The sequence below is a fragment of the Suricata suricatta genome, chromosome 13 (assembly GCF_006229205.1).
Source record: "Suricata suricatta isolate VVHF042 chromosome 13, meerkat_22Aug2017_6uvM2_HiC, whole genome shotgun sequence".
Classification (NCBI taxonomy): domain Eukaryota; kingdom Metazoa; phylum Chordata; class Mammalia; order Carnivora; family Herpestidae; genus Suricata; species Suricata suricatta.
This window is the reverse complement of record NC_043712.1, coordinates 87,169,757-87,188,015: the sequence shown is the minus strand read 5'-3', so window position 1 is coordinate 87,188,015 and position 18,259 is coordinate 87,169,757. Positions and strand designations below refer to the sequence as shown.

The 18,259-nt window shown below is 49.3% G+C and overlaps 1 protein-coding gene across 1 annotated transcript in view; it reads right to left on the bottom strand.

Annotated features, from left to right (window-relative positions):
• Window positions 1–172, bottom strand: part of DIRAS2 (DIRAS family GTPase 2) — a 26,404-nt gene extending 26,232 nt beyond the window's left edge. The window contains exon 1 of the mRNA XM_029920880.1: window positions 24–172. The gene's annotated coding sequence lies outside the window, so the exon portion shown is untranslated. The remainder of the gene's footprint in view (window positions 1–23) is intronic.
• Window positions 173–18,259: the final 18,087 nt, after the last annotated feature.

The window sequence follows — 18,259 nt, the reverse complement described above, 5'->3', positions numbered from 1 at the left end:
CCCGCGCCCCGCGCCCCGCGCACCTGAGCCGCGCAGCCCGGCCTTCCTCCTCGCGCTCTCGCTCTCCACAATCACCCACTTCTGCGCGGCGCCAGCTGCTGCAGCGGCGGCTGCTCTCGCTTCAATGGCGCCTGCTCGCCTCCAGAGAGCTTTAAGGTGCCACCTACTGCACGCTCCGGGAATAGATGGCCGGGACTGGAATTTTCTGAAAATTCAATGAATTAATACCGTTCCATCGAAAGTGCACCAGATTCTTTTGTTTTGGATCCTTCGCGCCATCAGCTGCCATCAGTACTAACACACCGGGTTTCCTTCCGCATCCAGATGCTAAATGAAAAACCTACTCATTTAGAAGGCAGGTGAGACCGGGCCATGCTAATAGCCAACAGCACGTGCAGATTAATACGTTCTAATTTTATAGGCTCCTGTGACAACACCACCACGGGCACTCTGGGGCTGGAATGGCCTTTCCACCGAATAGTTTCGCATTAGCTTCTGGAAGAAATAACCAGCGTAATTTTCTGACATTGATAAACCATTTTGTCTGAGAAGCATTGACCAGAAACAGGTGAATCAGCAAGAAACAAGATTTATGGCTAACAATTCCGTGCCAACGTTTTTTAAACGCTTGCCTATAACCCTGATGGAATATCAAATGGAAACTACAGGTTTGAGAAATGTTTCTTCACCCTATTAGAACTCATTCTTTTTTAATGGCAATTTTTCCAAGAGAATTGGGCAGTGTTTGCTGTTCTTTGTATTTGCTTGAGCTTACAGAATCCCATGGCCCTGTTCTAAAATTGTCTAGAATTTCTGTGTGATTTCAAATTGCTTATCCTTTGATGCCATTTCCAAAGTAAATCTGTGCCCTATTATTCACAGAAAAAACCATGTTTTTTAAAATATTACTTTAGGATGATAATTATAATCAAGAAAATTTCTGTTTTTCACCAGTTCACCCGAATTCTGACCTAGAAGCTAGAACCATTGGAATATGAAAAATACACCATTTTCCTCAAAGTCAGTGAAGACTACCCTGGCAAATCTACCCCTATTTTATTTATTTTTTAATATTTGTCATTTATATTGAGAGAGAGAGAGAGAGAGAGAGAGAGAGAGAGAGAGAGGGAGGGAGAGAGAAAGCGTGAATAGGGGAGGGGCAGAGAGAGGAAAGAGGGAATCCCAAGCAGCCTTCCGGAGCTGTTAGCCCAGAGCCTGATGTGGGGCTTGATTCGACGAACCAGGAGATCACAACCTGAGCTAAAGTTGGACGCTCAACCGACTGGGCCACCCAGGCACCCCTAATGTTTATTATTTATTTTTGAGAGAGACAAAGTGCAAGTGGAGCAGGGGCAGAGAGAGAGGGAGATGCAGAATCCGAACAGGCTCCAGGATCCAAGCTGTCAGCACAGAGCCGGAAGCGGCGCTAGAACTCCTAAATAGCGAGATCGTGACCTGAGCCAAAGTCAGATGCTCCCCGGCCCCTATTTTCAGGGTGCAGGAAAGCGCAGCGGCTGCTCCATCTAGGTCTCCGAACCAATGGCCTGGAGGAAAGCCACCCCAGGGAGGGGGCAGGTGCACTGACGTGGGTTTTGGGCACTGCTTGCCTCCATTTGGCACCCGCCAACCCCCAACCTCACCCTCGCCCCCTGCTGGCCACCGTTGTACATTACACAAATAGCCCAACCCAACGCAGCCAGCCAGCACCTCCCCAGTCAGCGGTGCTCACCTGCTTCCAGCAGCTCCCCTGGGGACCTGAGTTCACAGGTCCACACAGTGCCAGACGCCAGCAAGGGAGATGCAGGGCCAAAGGCTGACATCGGGGCACGAGCCGAGGGGATAAGGCCTGAGACAACTCTCGGTGGCCTCTGAGCAAGCTCACATACAATGAAAAGCCACACACACCTTTGGGTTCCTTGCATATCTCTCTGTCTCACGTCCATCCTGTTTTCTCCAAGACCACAGTCTGGGCGCCCCCTGTATGGGCAGCACCTGAGAGGTTATTAGGCCCTTTTCAGCCCCACCCAGACTTCCCAACTCAGAAACTCCGAAGGGTCCGCCCAGCAACTTTTGTTTAGCAAATAATTCCGGTGATTCTGTGGACACATGGTGGAAATTGAAACCCAGTGCACTAAAGTATGCCTTTTCATCATATTTTTACCAAATGCAACATCAACATATCTCAGTAAAATGGTTGAAAGGCCACCATGGCGATGGGATGTGCTACGGGCCGGTGCCCTCCACTCCTGGACGTTTCGGGTCCTTCATGCTCTCCCAGCACGGCGGCCCTTGGGCCTGTCCATGCAGGGTGGGGTGCAGGCGCCAGGGGTCAGGAGGTCCACCTGTGGGGCTGCTCATCAATTCAGACTCCTGCCCCCATCTTCTGCCCATGGATGGGCAGGACCCACCAAACGAACTCCTCAGCCCCAAAACGTGAAAAGCTTTATCCATCGCCTTGGAGAAAGGGAAGCCCAGGCCCAAGGAAATGAAGGCTTCCCACCAAAGGGAAGGAAAAAATGAAGTTTGCCTTTGGCCTTTGGCCCTGAGTTTGGTGGCCCCCGCAAAAGCAGCTCTGAGGTTGGGCGGGCTCAGGGATGTCCCACATCAAAATCTGCCACAGACTAGACGTCACGGGCTGCCCCTCCCCACACTGTCTCCGAGGCAGTCCCCAGGGAGGGAGTCAGCCCAGAGCCTTCAGCAGCGAGACTCCAGCACGGGGACCACGGGGCTTCCGTCCCGAGCCGTGGCTGCGGGGATGCCCCACAGACGCGTCCTGTTTCCAGGGACGACTTCCAGAGTCGCGCCTCAGCTGGCCGGCATGAAGGCGCTCGGGGGTGGGCCTCTTTGCAGATGAAGGCTCTCTGTTAGTCCCGCGGTCTTCATCTTGATTCTCTATTTTTAACCAGCCCTCCGGGCTCCACCCATCTGTACCGGGTGCTTCTGGGTCCAAGGAGGCTAGGCACGTCCCCTCCCCCGACCTCGGCACGGACGCAAGGCCCTCGCCTCGCGCTTGCTCTCTGTCCTTAATCTTTTCAGCCACGGGGGCCACACAGATGCGAGAGCTGACATCTGTTCTCTGTAATCTGGGGAGTTTCTCATCCCTGCCTTATCTAAGGCTGACCTAGTTCTCTAGTCTACTGGAATGTTGGTGAACACACACGGGTGATCGCGGGCGGAAAATGCAGCTCTGCGCACCCTCGCTGCCCTGCCTGTCCCCGGGTCCAGCCGGCGCAGACCCTTTCCTTCCCGCCGCCCCAGACCCTCCCCCGTGCCCTCCTCGCCCATCGGGCTTCTCTCACTTCTAAGCCGCTGTGTAGACGTCTGCCAGCCTTTCGGTCAAATTACAAGCTGGCTGTCAGCAGCCCCTGCTTTTCTGGCGACATCTCAGGCAGAGACGGGTTCTCCTCCCGCCTCCATTGTCCCTTCCATTGCACTGTGGTGCCTCCTGAGCCCCGTCTTCCCCGCTGGCTGCAGGACCCTGCCTCCTCCTGGACCGTTCTGGCCTCTTTCCTTCATCTTGCCCGTCTTTGGGTCTAGTGGTCTTGCTGATCACCCCACTTTCTGCTCTCTCATGCCCATGGTGTCCTTGTCCCCAGTGACTTTTTCCTCTATCACATGCTGCGGCCGGACAGCAGGGTGACATGCAGGACAACAGGAGGTGGGGTTCAAGCATGCCCCCTCCACCACTCCCGGCTCTACCGCCCCCTTGGGAAGCCACTTTCTGCCCTGAGCGCAGGGTCACCTTCCTTCTAAGTATCTATCTTTCCCACACATCACCGCTCTCTTTTCTTCCTGCAAAAGATGTAGAGAAACAGGTGCATTGTCGCCCTCACTCTTGTCCTCTCTGAAGAGTCAAAATGATTGAAGCTGTCACCAATGAGTCTGAGCCTCCTCCCTCGTCTCCTGATTTCAGCACCGCTCTCCAAGCAGCCAGGAGCAGCGGCCCAGGGAGACCCCGGAGTGGCGTCCCTGAGCTCTTAGGCTCCAGCCTGGCCTCTAGGCTGCGCCACAGGACGCCCGCACCCGGCAGCTCGCTGCGCCTCCCGCCTCGTCCCCTGCCTTCTCCCTCTGCCCTCTGCTCTTGGCTGCCCTCCTTTCAATTCCCCCATGTGACAAGACCTTCCTGCCACCAAGGCCGACGCGCACGCTTTCATCAGCTCCGTGAGCTCATCCGGCCGTGGCCACCCCACTCAAATCTACCTCGAAGAGTCCGCAGAGGCCCTCCTGACCACCTCGTTTAAATCTGCAGCACCTGCTATGCATTGAATCATGTCCCCCCGCCCAGAAAATACATGTGAAGTACTAGCCACTAGTAACTCACACTGTGACCTTACTTGGAACTGAGTTGATTGCAGGAATAATTAAGTTAAGATGAGGTCACAGCGGAGGAGGGCGGGGCTTTAATTTGACCAGTGTCCTTGTAAGGAGAGGCAGATACACAGGGAGAAGACAGCTCTGTAACAATGGAGCCGGGGACTGGCGTGACACCAGTGAGGTGAGCGAGGCCAAGGTTTGCCGGCAAATGCCAGAAGCTAGAAAAGGCAAGAAAGGAGTCTCTGCAAGGTTTCCAAGGGAGCCTGGCCCTGACGCCAGCAGGAAGCCTCCAGACCTTTGGATTCTAGCTTCCAGAATTCCAGCCTCCAGAGCTGAGATAGCACATTTTTTGTACTGTTCTGGAAGCCTGTTTATACTGTTTATTTACTTTTGTATAGATATCTTGAGACAGCACATTTCTGCTTCTTGGTCCCCCCAGTCTGGAGTCCTTTGTTATGGAAGCCCCAGCAAACTATGGCACCTCCCTTCATGCAGCCCCCAGATTCTGCTTCCTGCATAGCCTAGAGCAGAACTAGCCTTCGTTGTCTGTTTATCAGTTGTCTTTACAGTTATTTATTCTTCTTCCCCTTTAGCCTGTGAGCTAAACCAAGGGAGGCACCGTGAATGGCTCATTCATCACCATCCCAGTATGTTAGGTTGAAAAGAAAACAAACCTGAGCACAGAAGGGCATAAATGCCACCTCTTCCCCACCCATGCGCTAAACCGAAGAAGAATATACATGAGTCAAAAGACTCAGTAAGATGCTCAACTGGGAAGTCCCAGACCCTCATCCCACATGGGCACACCGAGTCCATGCCAGCAGACTGAGTGAGATATCTCTGGGGAAACCCAAAAGCCAGCTGAGGGTCTGTGGCAATGAAGTGAATGGCAACCAAGAAAAAGCCACGCTCAGAGCAGAGGGCGCATTATCCTTCTCTCGCCCTGGCCCCACCCCGTGAGCACAAGAAGGTCCAGAGGAATCTGTCCAATTCTCAATACCTCCCTTGGGACAAAAGGATGAGTGTACTTGGTTTGCAACGATTGTGGGCAGGCCGCCTGGAGGGCATGGTTTCCGTCTTGCCTGACTCGGATATGACACGGGCGTTAGGGCGAAGTGTTCAGAGCCCCCAGAACAGGCCACTTGGTCATATGGACTATTTTGAACTGAAGGCAATTGAGAACTAGAAAGCTCATGAAAAAAATATTATTCACCCTCTACCTGCCTCAAATAAGGTCTAAAGTTCCCCATTTTCATCAAGGAAGTCTATAAAGGAAATTCCCATTAGAAAAAGAACCTGTAATAGGGCCCCTGGGTGGCTCAGCCGGTTGAGCGTTCTCGGCCTGTGGGTTTGAGTCCCGTGTTGGGCTCTGTGCTGACAGCTCAGAGCCTGGAGCCTGCTTGGGATTCTGTGTCTCCTCCTCTCTCTTTGCCCCTCTCCCACTCATACTCTGCCTCCCTCTCACTCTCAAAACTAAACATTAAAGAAAGAAAAGAAATAGAACCTGTACCAAGAAGAGAGCTGTTCCCACAGATATTTTTTGCCCTGAATCTTACCTGATAAGAAGGCAACACTTATTTACTATACATCTCTTGCTCTCTGTTCCATAATTGGCCTCTTCTTACCCCCTCACCCCCACCGGGAAGCTCCAAACCCCTCCCTTATCTCAGATGATATGTGAGTCTCAATCATCTGGCTTCCACACATTTCATATTTTTGTGAAATTCTTGTGCACACATACATAATTAAAATAGTGTTTTTTCTCCACTAATCTGGCTTCTTTCCATTTAATTCTTCGACCAGCCACAGAACACAGAAGTGTAGGAGGAAATGTGGTTTCATCCCCACAGGGACAAAGTTCATACATCAGGTCTGAGGATGCTGAGAGCCCCTGCAAGTGTCACAGCACTTGCAAACACAAGGAGATCACAGCCGCATGGGTGCCTGGGAGCTGGGATTACAGGCAGAGAAACGTAGCGCAGCATCTACAGCCATGGGAAAAACCGGCGGGGGGGTGCAGTCTGGGAAATCGAGACATTTAAAGACACGCAGGTCTATGGGGGAATCAGGAAAACACATGAGCACAGTCCCTGGGAAGACATGCCCAGGAAGGTGTTCAGCCCCCACCAGGCTGAGTAGTACAGGTCTTACCCTGCACGGAGCCAGTCTGCAGAGAGTGGGAGTGGTAGTTACTTTTTCCAAATGATTGATTTTCAACAAATGTTCACAAAAGAATAAAAGAAACAGGAAAGCATGGCCCGTTGTGAGAAATAAACTAAATCTCCAGAAATAGACCCAAAAGAAATAAGGCTTCGGATTTACTAGACAAAGACCTTTAAACTGTTGGCCTGCCATGCTCACAGGACTAAAGTAGAACATGGACAATGAACTAGAGGAAATGATAAAAACAATATATGAATAAAATTAGAATATCAGCAAAGAACCAAACAAATTCTGGAGCTGATAAATATAATTACAGAACTGAAATCTCATGAAAGCCTCAACAACAGAGTGAAACAGGCAAGAGAAAGGATTAGCAAACTCGAAGAGACATCACTTTAAGTTAGCAAGTCTGAGGAGTAAAAAGAAAAAAATCATGAAAAGTGAACAGAACCCATGGGACGTAAGCACCATTAGGTAAATTAATATATGCACTAGAGACAACTCAGGGAAAAGAGAGAAGGGGGCAGAGAGATTATCTGAAAAAATAATGATCAAGATTTCCCAAATTTGAGGAAATACATGAATACCCAAATACAAGAAGTATCACAAACTCTAAGTAAAATAAATCCCAAGAGACTCACCCTGAGATAAATTCTAATTCTCTGAGCCAGGGCTACCCACTGTCTTGATATAACAGAGGCCACACATGCAGAGCCCACAGCTAACATCACACTCAAAGGGGAAAGACGGGGAGGTTTTCCTCTAATATCAGGAAAAGGATTTCAGCTTTTGTGACTTCTATTCAATACAGTGCCAGAAGTCCTACCCAGAGCAACTAGTCAGGAAAGAGAAATCAAATACAAATTTGAAAGGGAGGCATAAAATGATTTATTTTTACAGAAAACATAATCTTATACATGAAAAGCAAAATAACACAATAAACTACACACAAAAAAGCAATAAATCACACACAAAAAAGCAGAATTAATAAACAAATTCAGCAAGGGTGCCTCAGTCAGCAAAGGTGCTACTTTTGAGCTGAGGGTCATGAATTCAAACCCCATGTGGTGCGTGAAGTCTGCTTAAAAAGAGTATAAATGAATAAATAAATAATAAATAAATTGAAGTCAGCCAAGTTACAGGATACAGAGCCAATATGCAAAGATCAGTTGTGTCTCTAGACCTCAGTTAAGAAAAAAGTCAGTTGCATTTTTATACACTAACAATGAAAAGTTTGAAATTAAGATGAAATTAAGGAAAACAATTTAATTTGCCATAACATATAAAAGAATAAAATACTTTTGAATCAGCTGAGCCAAGGAGGCAAGGCTTGTACCTAAAAAAATATGAAATGTTGCTAACAGAAATTTAAATGATACACATAAGTGGAAACACATCCATTTATTTGATGTGGTTGGAGACCGGATATTGTTAAGCCGTTGAGACTAACCCAGAAGAATCTACTGATGCAATGCAATTTTTATCATAATCCAAATGTTTTTTGCAGAAACAAAAGTAACTCCTAAAATTTATATATATATTCAGGTAACCTGAATAGCCAAAACAATCTAGGAGGAAAAAAAAGGACTCACATTTCTTAATTGCAAAACTTACTCCAACGCTACAGTAATGGTATTGTATTACTAGCATGGTATGTGTTAATGGTAGACAGTATGGTACTGGCACAAAGACAAATAGGGACAGGAGAATAGAATGGCGACCCCCAAATAAACCCTCACATATATGGTCAAATAGTTTTAAACAAAATCATGACCGTGCAATGTGGGAATGACAATCTTTTTAATAAATGGTGTGGGAAGAACTATACATCCACATTCATAAGTGTGAAGTTTGTACCTTACTTTGCACCATATGTAAGAATTCAATCAAAACAGATCAAAATTTAAACATAAGAGCTAAAAGTATGAAATTTCATTAGGGGAAAATTGTCAAGAATTGGGTTTCCCAATGACACCAATAGATTGCCACATCAATCAAAGGCATGGGAAAAAAGAAAAACAGACAAACTGATTACATCGGATTTAAAATTTCTGCGCATCAAAGGACACAATCAACAGAGTAGAAAGGCAACCTATAAAATGAGAGAAAATATTTGCAAATCGTGTATCTAATAAGGGGTTACTGTCAACAGTAATAGGAACTCCTACAAATCAACAACAACCACCACCCAATTAAGAAATGGGCAAAGAACATGACTAGGCATTTCTCCAAAGATGCAAAAAGGGCCAACATGCACATGAAAAGACTCTCAACATCACTAGCCATTAAGGAAACGCAGTCCATACCATGGTGAGTTATGGCCTCACACCTGTTAAGATGGCTATTCACAGGAAAAAAAAAACAGTGTTAGTGAAAATGTGGGGAACTGCTTGTGGAAACGAGTAACCCAGAGCAGCTGTGAGAGAAAACAGGATTGCAAATCTTCAAAAGATTAAAAATAGAATTATTGTGTGACCTTCAATTACACCTCTGGGTATGTATCCAAAATGTTTTCTTTTTTTTAAATTTTTTTATGTTTTTATTTTGAGAGAGAGACTGAAAGCAAGCAAGGAAGGGGCAGAGAGAGAGGGAGACACAGAATCTGAAGACAGGCTCCAGGCACTGAGCTGTCAGCACAGAGCCTGATGCAGGGCTCGAACCCACGGACCATGAGATCATGACCTGAGCCGAAGTTGAACGTTCAACCAACTGAGCCACACAGGCGCCCCCAAAATGTTTTCATGAGCAGAGACTCAAACAGATTTTGTACATTGGTGTTCACACCAGCATTATGATAGTCAATTGTCCAAGACAAATAAATGAATAAACAAAATGTGGTCTATACATGCAATGGCATATTATTTGTCCTTAAAAAAGAAGGACATTCTGACACCTGCTACAGCATGGATGAACCTTGAGGACATTATGCTAAACAAAGTAAGTCAGACACGAAAGTGTAAATTGTCTGATCCCATTATACAAAGTATCTGAAGTGAGTAAAATTCACAAAGTTGGAAGAGTGACATCGGCAAGATGGTGACATGGGACAGAGTGAGGACAGAGTGAGAGGGCCCCCCATCTACGGCTTCTCCAGTGGGAAAAAGAGAATCCAATCCCCGAATTATGGGATCCTGGGAGGGCCACCGGGCTCTCACCTCCGAAGGGTCGCCGTGGGGCGCCTGCCGAGGTCAGGCACTAGGATCAGAGAGAGGGAAGTATGACTTCCGGAAATCTGTGCTCCATCTCGGGAGACCACACGTTCCTGCCTTCAGCAGCGGCTGAGCAGAAATCCCAGCCACGGCTGGCGGCCCCCACTGGCCAGAGAGCTTGGCTGGCACTCTGCCTCATTTGGATCTTCAGCCAATGGCCCGTACTGGTTTGGAGCCCACTCCACACCCCCATCCAGCTTCTTCTTTTTGGAAGTCCCTGGGAGTGAGGAGGCTGGGGACCATGCGGAGGGGGGGTTGTCTACAACTTGAATTCTATGCGCTTTAGATAAATTGCCTGAGAATCCTTATTTAGAAGGAGGTGGCCAATCCAACTGGATGATCTCGGAAATGTTCTCATGTAAAACAACCCTTTGAGGGGCGCCTGGGGGGCTAAGTCGGTTCAGCAACTGACTTGTGGTTTCAGCTCATGATCTCACGGTTGGTGGACTTGAGCCCCATCTTGGACTCCATGGCTTGGGGTCCTCTCTCTCTCTCTCTCTCTCTCTCTCTCTTGTTCTGCCCCTCCCCAGCTCACACTCACTCTTTCTTTCTGTCTCAGAATAAATAAGTAAACATTTAAAAATAAATAAATCCTTTGATTGCATGTGAATCTTTATTTCTGCTTACACATGCCTTCATCGCGGTGCAGAGATTTCTAGAAGATGTCACTTGATGTCCATGAGTAAGGCCATCCCATAATTTATCCCCAAACTGAGCCATTTTTGAGGCTGAAAAGGAGAAGTATCAGTAACTGCTCCTGGACAGAAGGGAAAACCCAGAACCATCCTGGACAAACCTGGGTCTACTCCTGATGACTTTTGTTTTCTATTTCCTACTTTAAGATCAACACTGATACGTATTTTAGATGTCTTGCAACAGTCCTTAACGTCTAATAGGATTCAGCCCCTATGAATTCAGGAGGTGTGGTTATGTAGACAGGAGATGTGTTAATTCCTATCTTGTGGTCATGATACGTGACTTGATAACATAGATTACTCTGAACTATAAATGAAAACATAATTCATTTTGTCTTTATCTACCCATACATACTTTGGCTTGTTTTGTACAATGTTTGCAAATAATGGAGTTCTAAAGAAGCCTCACAAGTTCAACTAGGTGAGCGCCTTCTTTTGAGCGCAGCGTGTCTATGAGACATTTCACAAGTGGCTCTGATCCTTCGGTGGCCAAAGGCAGCTGTTGAGGGCGTCGGAGCACAGTTCGGATGAGTGGGCAGAAGCGTCCATGTGGCTGTCAGAGCTCTCTTCTTCCTCCTCCTCCTTCCCTGAGGGACAGAGAGGGACACAGGTGGGGTAAGGGGCGGTGGCACTCCTTCAGCCAAAAAATTGCTCAGTGGATCCCAAAAATAATTTCATAGTCTAAATATGAATCTCAAAGTTTATCATGGATTATTTTCAAGGTAGGGGGACAGAACATGTTTTATTTAATAGTTTGCTGGCTTGGTTTATTTCTTTTAAACATTTAAGCACCAAAATATGCCTTGTGGGCCTCCATTTATAGTCTTGCCCACTAATGTGCAAACATTAGGACAGTCTGTCTTGAGTTTAGGAGCCCTCGACCTAACAGTGGGCGGGGGATGATTCCTTCTACTTTTGTTTACAGCTAAACGTTAAAAGGATTTTTTTTAAACTAAAGCCAAAATCTCTATCTTTCTTATATCCATTTTTTTGCATCCCCACACTATTTATGTAAAATTCTTCAATAATTCAAATTTCTCCTAACTTAGAACATCTTCTTGAGCTTTTCTCAAATTAATATTGATTTACTGTCAGAAGCATTTTTCGGATTCTAGTTAGAAGGAAATGGGGGGGGGATACAAGCGCTGTGAGTAGTTGGTTATATGAAGTCTTACACAGTCATAGTGCATTATAACCACAAAATTTCATTTGCTTGCTGTGTTAGATACGAATGTCAGCCTTCGTATTCCCACCATCACTATTTTACAGATGAAGAGAGGAGAAGTTCAGAGAAATGGGGTGACCTGCCCAAGGTCCTCAAGCTGCCTTCAGACTGGGTAGTCTGGGTAACCAGCTATTTGGCCCCAAAGCCATGAAAAGTGATGACCTTTTTTCAAACTATCTTCATGGCTCAGTTGGCCTTTGTAGATGAAATGGGGCCAGATTTTGTATCTGTTATCAACTGCTGCATAACAAAAACACCCAAAGCTTTGTGGCCTAGGACAACGGCATGTGATTTTTCATGGGTCTGTGGGTTTGCTGGCCTCTCTTCTCGCGGTCCTGCGGGGTCCCTCACAAGGCTGCAGGTGGCTGGAGGCCTGGCTGGGCTGCACGGGCTCTGACAAGCCGGCAGGGGTCTGGTTGGACGTCTGGGCCTCTCTCCCGAGCACTTCACCCTTAGCTTTCTCGCATCTGCTGGAAGCGCTCTCTGGTGCCCACCCGGGCAGGTCTCGGCCTTGTAGAGCCCACCGAGGGACCACATGTGGTCACTCCTGCCAGACACTGCTGAAGAAAGCAAGGGACAAGGCCGGCACCCATTCAGGGCTGGGAAATAGATCCCGGCTCTCAGAAGGAGCACCAACCAGGTCACCTAGCAAAGAGGTGTGGACACCAGGAGGCACGATGTGCCTGGGGCCATCAAGGCAGGGATCCACAACGGTCCCCAAAGTCTCATCTCGTTCCAGCACCTGGGGTGAAGTCCACGAGCCGATAATGTGCATCAGGTCTGGGTGCAGACGAGGCCACGGGGGCACAGCTCCCCTGAGCTCTGATCCCCTGGGAAGGGCGGCTCAGCCCCGGGCAGCTTGCTCAGACCTTCAGCGGCCGTGGGCGCCCGTTCTCACCCCAGATACCTCCAGCTCCCTCCACCCTCACCGGCAGCATCCGAGTGGAGCGCAGGTGCGTGAGGGCCTCCGCCGGGACCTTTCCGACTCCAGCCTTTCTAGTCCGGAAAGAGGCAGCCGCCGTCCAGCCGGTGAACTGGGAAACTCAGTCTGCCTCAGATCAAGGGCAGCTGTGCCCCACCCTGCAGCACGGGGCACCCGCCATGCCGTCACGTTCCTGACGTCTCACCAAGTTCTCCCACTGTGCTGTCCACGCTCCTCGAATCTACCAGGGGAGACTGCTGTCTAATTCGGGGGAGCCTTCCAAAAACAGAGGCTTTGGGCAGGCTTTCCGTGTTTAATGACCAGTGGTCATTATTAAAGTCTTCTTGTTTCCTTCTGATTCCAAAACCTGAGTGCATAAGCCGGATGCATGCTGTGCACAGACCGAGAGCAACCCTCGCCCACATGCTTTTGTAGCCACTGGTTGTGTTTCCAAAGTGGATTTTTATCCTGTAAACCTCATGAAACAGGAGTAACAATAGTAGTTTCCTATACTGGTAGTCAGGTAAAAGCCCTTGTTCAGTGTCCAATCGCTTTCTCTTGTATAAGGCTCTCAGTCCATCTGCATCAGAGAGGCAATTCCTGGGGGCGCCTGGGGGCTCAGTCAGCTACGCCTCTGACTCTTGGTTTCAGCTTAGGTCTTGATCCCAAGGCTTCATAAGTTCGAGTCCCGCATTGGGCTCAGCTCTGACAGCACAGAGCCCACTTGGGATTCTCTGTCTCCCTCTCTCTCTGCCCCTCCCCCATCCGTGCTGTCTCTGTCTCTCTCCAAATAAATAAATAAACTTTAAAGAAAAGAAGAAAGGCAATTTCTGGAATCATTCCATATGGACACTCGCTCACACACAGGGATATTATACATACATAACGAGGCATATGCACAGGGATACATAACTGTGCGCATGTGCACGCGCACACACACATACGCACATGCGCACGCACACGCACATGCACACACAGAGTCATGCACCTGTGTCTGCCTTCCAGGACCTTTCAGTTTGAATCACAATTTTGCCAGAAATACACACAATGCGTGGGAGCACATCCTGATGACCACACTAACTTCATTTTCAGGACTTAAGACAAAACACACTTCCGCTGGCCACTACCCAGCCACGCCGTTCTGTCCTGGAGGCCAACGTTTTCCACACGGACTCGGGAGAAGATTGCAAGCATCTGAGAAACGGCACTCAAACCAGAACCGGAGTCACGTGCAGGAAAACACGTAGCGGTTTCTCCCGAGGGCACCGACCACGTAGCCTGGAACTTTGTTTCAGGGATGCGAAGCCTCCCCAGGGAGTAAGACAGGACCGCGCAGACCAGAGCCAGCGGACCCCTCTGGCACTGACTCAGACTCTTTGGCAGAGGGGGGAGCCCTGGGGTCAGTCTCCTGCCTGCGGTACTGGCTGTCACCTGAAATGACAGCGCGCTCACCTGGTGGGTCAGGGCCCGAGGGGGCGCTGTGCCCTTCCTGCTGTGCCCCTCCATGTTCATTGACATGTAAGGTTTATTTTTACCCTAACTGAATCAGTTACTGCTCAGCAGCCTGCGAGGCCTCTGCGCTCGTGCTGTGTAACGCAAGATGACCCTTCTTGCTGGTGTCACTGAGCATCTTTCAAGGGGTTTTCAAATGAAACACAATTGAGGGGCACCTGGGTGGCTCCACCGGTTGAGCGTCCAACTTTGGCCCAGGTCATGATCTCACTGGTTGTGGGTTCGGGCCCCACATCGGGCTCTGTGCTGACACCTTGGAGCCTGGAGCCTGTTCAGATTCTGTGTCTTCCTCTCTATCTTTTCTCCTCCCTCGGTCATGCTCTGTCTGTCTCTCATACATAAACAAACATTAAAAAATTAAAAAATAAATAAAACACAGTAAAAACTTTGGACCCTGTGGGTCCCAATCCATTGAAGGATGGGCGCCTTCACGGGACGGGTGGTCATTACCTGGAAAAAAAGAAAGTCCTTGATCAACCTTAAAACCTGAAGCTGATTTTCTCGAGGTCCTGGACACACAGTCACCTCAAAATCCAAGGTGTGAGACATAAAAAGAAGGGATTTCTAACTGTCCAAGTTGCCGTTTGATCTTGAAAGCCAAGCCCGTGGGCCTGAACTGGGAGCTTCTCGGAACCGCTGAGGAGGAAAGAAGTCAGGATGTGTCACAGGGGCTCCCTGCTGGGAGAGGTGGGAATCTCTGGTCTGGGGGAGGCACGGAGGGGGGCACTGGGGGCCTGGCTCTGTGCACCCCATCTGCCCCTGCTGTGTGCGCTGCCTTGAGGACAGGATGTGGGTGTGGGGGGCGGCGAGGGCTGCAGGGTGAGAGCAGGGAGCCACATGGGCGCCTGGGGAGGCTGCAGACTCGCTGCTCCGTAGCCAGTAGTGTAAGGCTTAATAGATGGAGGCAGAGGCGAGAGGAAAGACAGAGACCAGGTTATGGAGCCAAGAAGGCCTTTATCGGAGTCTGCAGTTCCCGGGCGAGGTTCCGTGACTCCGGAGCGGGGAGTCAGGGAAGTCGCGCCTGGTGCGGGAGAGCAGGGTGTTTTATGGGTGCAGGAGTTCCGGGTTTGAGCTCAGGTGGGCTGATAGTCAAGTAGGGGCATCTTTGGACGGTGGCAGGACAGGATTGGCTGTTCACTTTGGTGGGGAGGGGGATGCTGGAATTCCATGGGGAGGCATTCCAGTTTGAGACAGTCCAGATCAGAGACTGGGGGTCGTCAGTCAGTCCCTGGCGGTGCCTAGGACTATTCTCTGACCCGCAATAAAATGGCCACTTGGTCGCCTTCCTAAAGTAACTCTTACAAGCAGGATGGGACCGGAAAAGATCCATGAGTTGCGGGAAGACCCCTCGGGGGTCCTGGGTAATTCTTCAGGCTGAGCACGGCTTCAACTCCCTGTTTTCAGGAAGTCGTTCAACCCCAGGGCAGGTGTGCGGCGAGAGAGCTGGAGGGGGCTTCATTCCCTCTGGTAGCCCGAGAGCAGGGGTGGGGGTCGCAGAGAAGGGGACAGGCCTGCGATGGGGACCACCTCCTTTGCAGTATGTGTCCCTGGAGGAGCCTCCTGGTCCCCTGCCTCTGTCCCGGCAGCCCGTCCCCCAATCGAGCCCTGCAGGGGAGCCCCAAGCCCACGCAGCACAAGACTGCTCGCTCCTCCCCTGGTCCGGCAGGAGAAACAGGCCAGACCATCGCTTCCAGACTCACCGTGACTTAGCACACCTGACTGTCCTCAAGGGACCGTATTTTTTATTTCCAATTTATCAATTTCAGCTTCTGTCATTACGAAATCTCTCTCCTGAGTCACATTTTTTCCTCTAATCTTTTGCATCCAGATTTTTATATTCTTCAGCTATGTACTGGTTTTCTTTATTTTTAACCTTCCTTTTTTAGTAACGGAGGTGTGTAAGATGCTGCATTTCCCTTGGAGCATAGTTTTCACACATTTTGATGTAAAAACATCTCCCTTGTATTGCTTTCTGGTCTCCATGGAGCCTCAGTTCCTTGCAGGGTCACAGACCCCCGTTTGGAAAGCCCTGCGAGTCCACAGGGGCCCAGGAGGGAGGGTCCTGTCTGCTGCTCACACCCGGGGGCCCCGCACATGAGCAGCAGCAGTGTGGTTGGTCCCTGCATTTGAGAAACACCCATTTCCCTTGAATTGTTGTTTTTCTTTTCTTTTTTTTTTATTTTGTTTGTTTGTTTGTTTACAGAGAGACACAGAGATGCTCCCATAAGTGGGGGAGGGACAGAAGGAGGGAGAGAGAATGTCAAGCAGGCTCCCCACTCAGTGCAGAGCCCGACATGGGGCTGGATCCCACGACCCCAGGATCATGACCTGAGCTGAAATCAAGAGTCAGACACTCAACTGACTGAGCCACCCGGGCGCCCCTAAACTCAGACAGTTTTAAATCTCACTCTTGCAAGCTTATGTAAAGCATATCAGAAGAGAGCAGTCCGCGGGGATTGCCTGGAAGTCAAAACTTCCAGAAAACACGTGAAATATGGGGATCTGCTGCTAAGTGTCCCGTAGGTCTGTGCCTGCACCCCTCGGCCCCTGCCGCCTCTTTGACTTAGGTAAAGCCTCTGTCAAGTATAAAACTAGTTCCTTCTCTATTTTCTCCAAAAGAGACCTATTTGTATAGTCCCTTCATTTTCTCCTTCCTCAGAAGCATTCCTTTTACTTTTGAAGGATGATTCAGGATTTCTTAACCCCGTCACCTGGCAGTTAAGGGAGATTTACTCCCAATCACTACATTCTAGTAACTTGAAAAAATATGTTGATGGCAACATCATGTGCGACTTGATTTCATTATAATACATGACTTACAAAAAATAGCCGTATTAAAAGTACCGAGCTTTGGGGCACCTGGGTGGCTCAGTTGGTTATGTGTCTGACTCTTGGTTTCACTCAGGTCATGATCTCAGGGTTTGTGAGTTCTAGCCCCGAGCTGGGCTCTGTGCTGACAGTCAGATCCTGCTTGGGATTCTCTCTCTCTCTGTGTCTCTCTCTGCCCCCCACCCCAAGTAAATAAAAATTTTAAAAAATACTGGTTTCAAGAACATACCAGGAGACGCACGAATCTGTGGTCTGTCTGTTAAACATTCTCTCACCTACTGTGAAAAAATTCTACTTGTCGGGATATAGCAAAATATCGGGAAAGAAATTGTCAGCCCAGGTCACTTCTGCCGTGATAATGAAGTCAGGCTGCCCTGAACACAGGCCCAAGGGGACAAAGGGGTGATAAATGAGTTGCCGCCCAGCTGTGTGCTTTCAAAAGGACGGGTTCCACAAATTCCTGACTCGGGCATGCAGGAGGTGTCCCTGAAGCACAGAGCCACAAAGCAGGACGCCACAAGACATTTATTTAAATGTCACTTCTGCCCCGGGTAATGAAAAATGAAGGAGTTCCATTTGAGATAATAAACCAGTTTTGGAGAGAGAAGATGAAGTAATTAATTATTCAAGGGCAAGGATTTCTCCTTCTCTTCACTCCCCAGCCCGCACTGCCGCAGAGCAGTTTGCAGGAGGGGCCAGGCCGCACGCGCACCCCTGAGCGCCCCTGGACATCACAGCCCCCCCCCCCACTCCCCCGGACATCACAGCCCCCGGGCTCCCCCGGCCCCATGCCCTCCTGGAGTCTGCACCCCCAGCGGCTTCTCCACAGGCCTGTGACTTCCTGCCCTCGGCTCCCAGCAAACCTAGGGACAAAAATGATTTTCTGCCAAGTTCAGTTCCAAGAATCCTCCCTCAAGCAGTGTCTTCCTATGGAGAATATGCAAAAAGCAAGCAGCACCCCCTTGGCTGAGTGGAGGGCCCCCACCCCCGCCGTCACTCTGCGGGTCCAGCCACCTCCGCGCCTCGGGCCAGGCGCCCTCCGGAGACCCTTATACTGGACCATCCCCAATTCCTCTTTCGTTCGAAATATAGGATTTGGGGGTGATGCGAAAGATAAGGCTTCTCTTATTGTTTTATATACATTTTTATTTTTATTTATTTTGAGAGAGAGTGTGTGTGCCAGCAGGGGAGGGGCAGAGAGAGAGGGAGAGAGACAGAATCCAAAGCAGGCTCCAAGCTGTCACCACAGAGCCCAGCTCGGGGCTCAGTCCCACACGTCATGAGATCATGACCTGAGCTGAAGCAAGAGTCGAACACCCGACCGACCAAGTCACCCAGAGGCCCCAAGATCAGGCTTCTTTTATTTCAATGTGACGGAAGAATCAGCTTT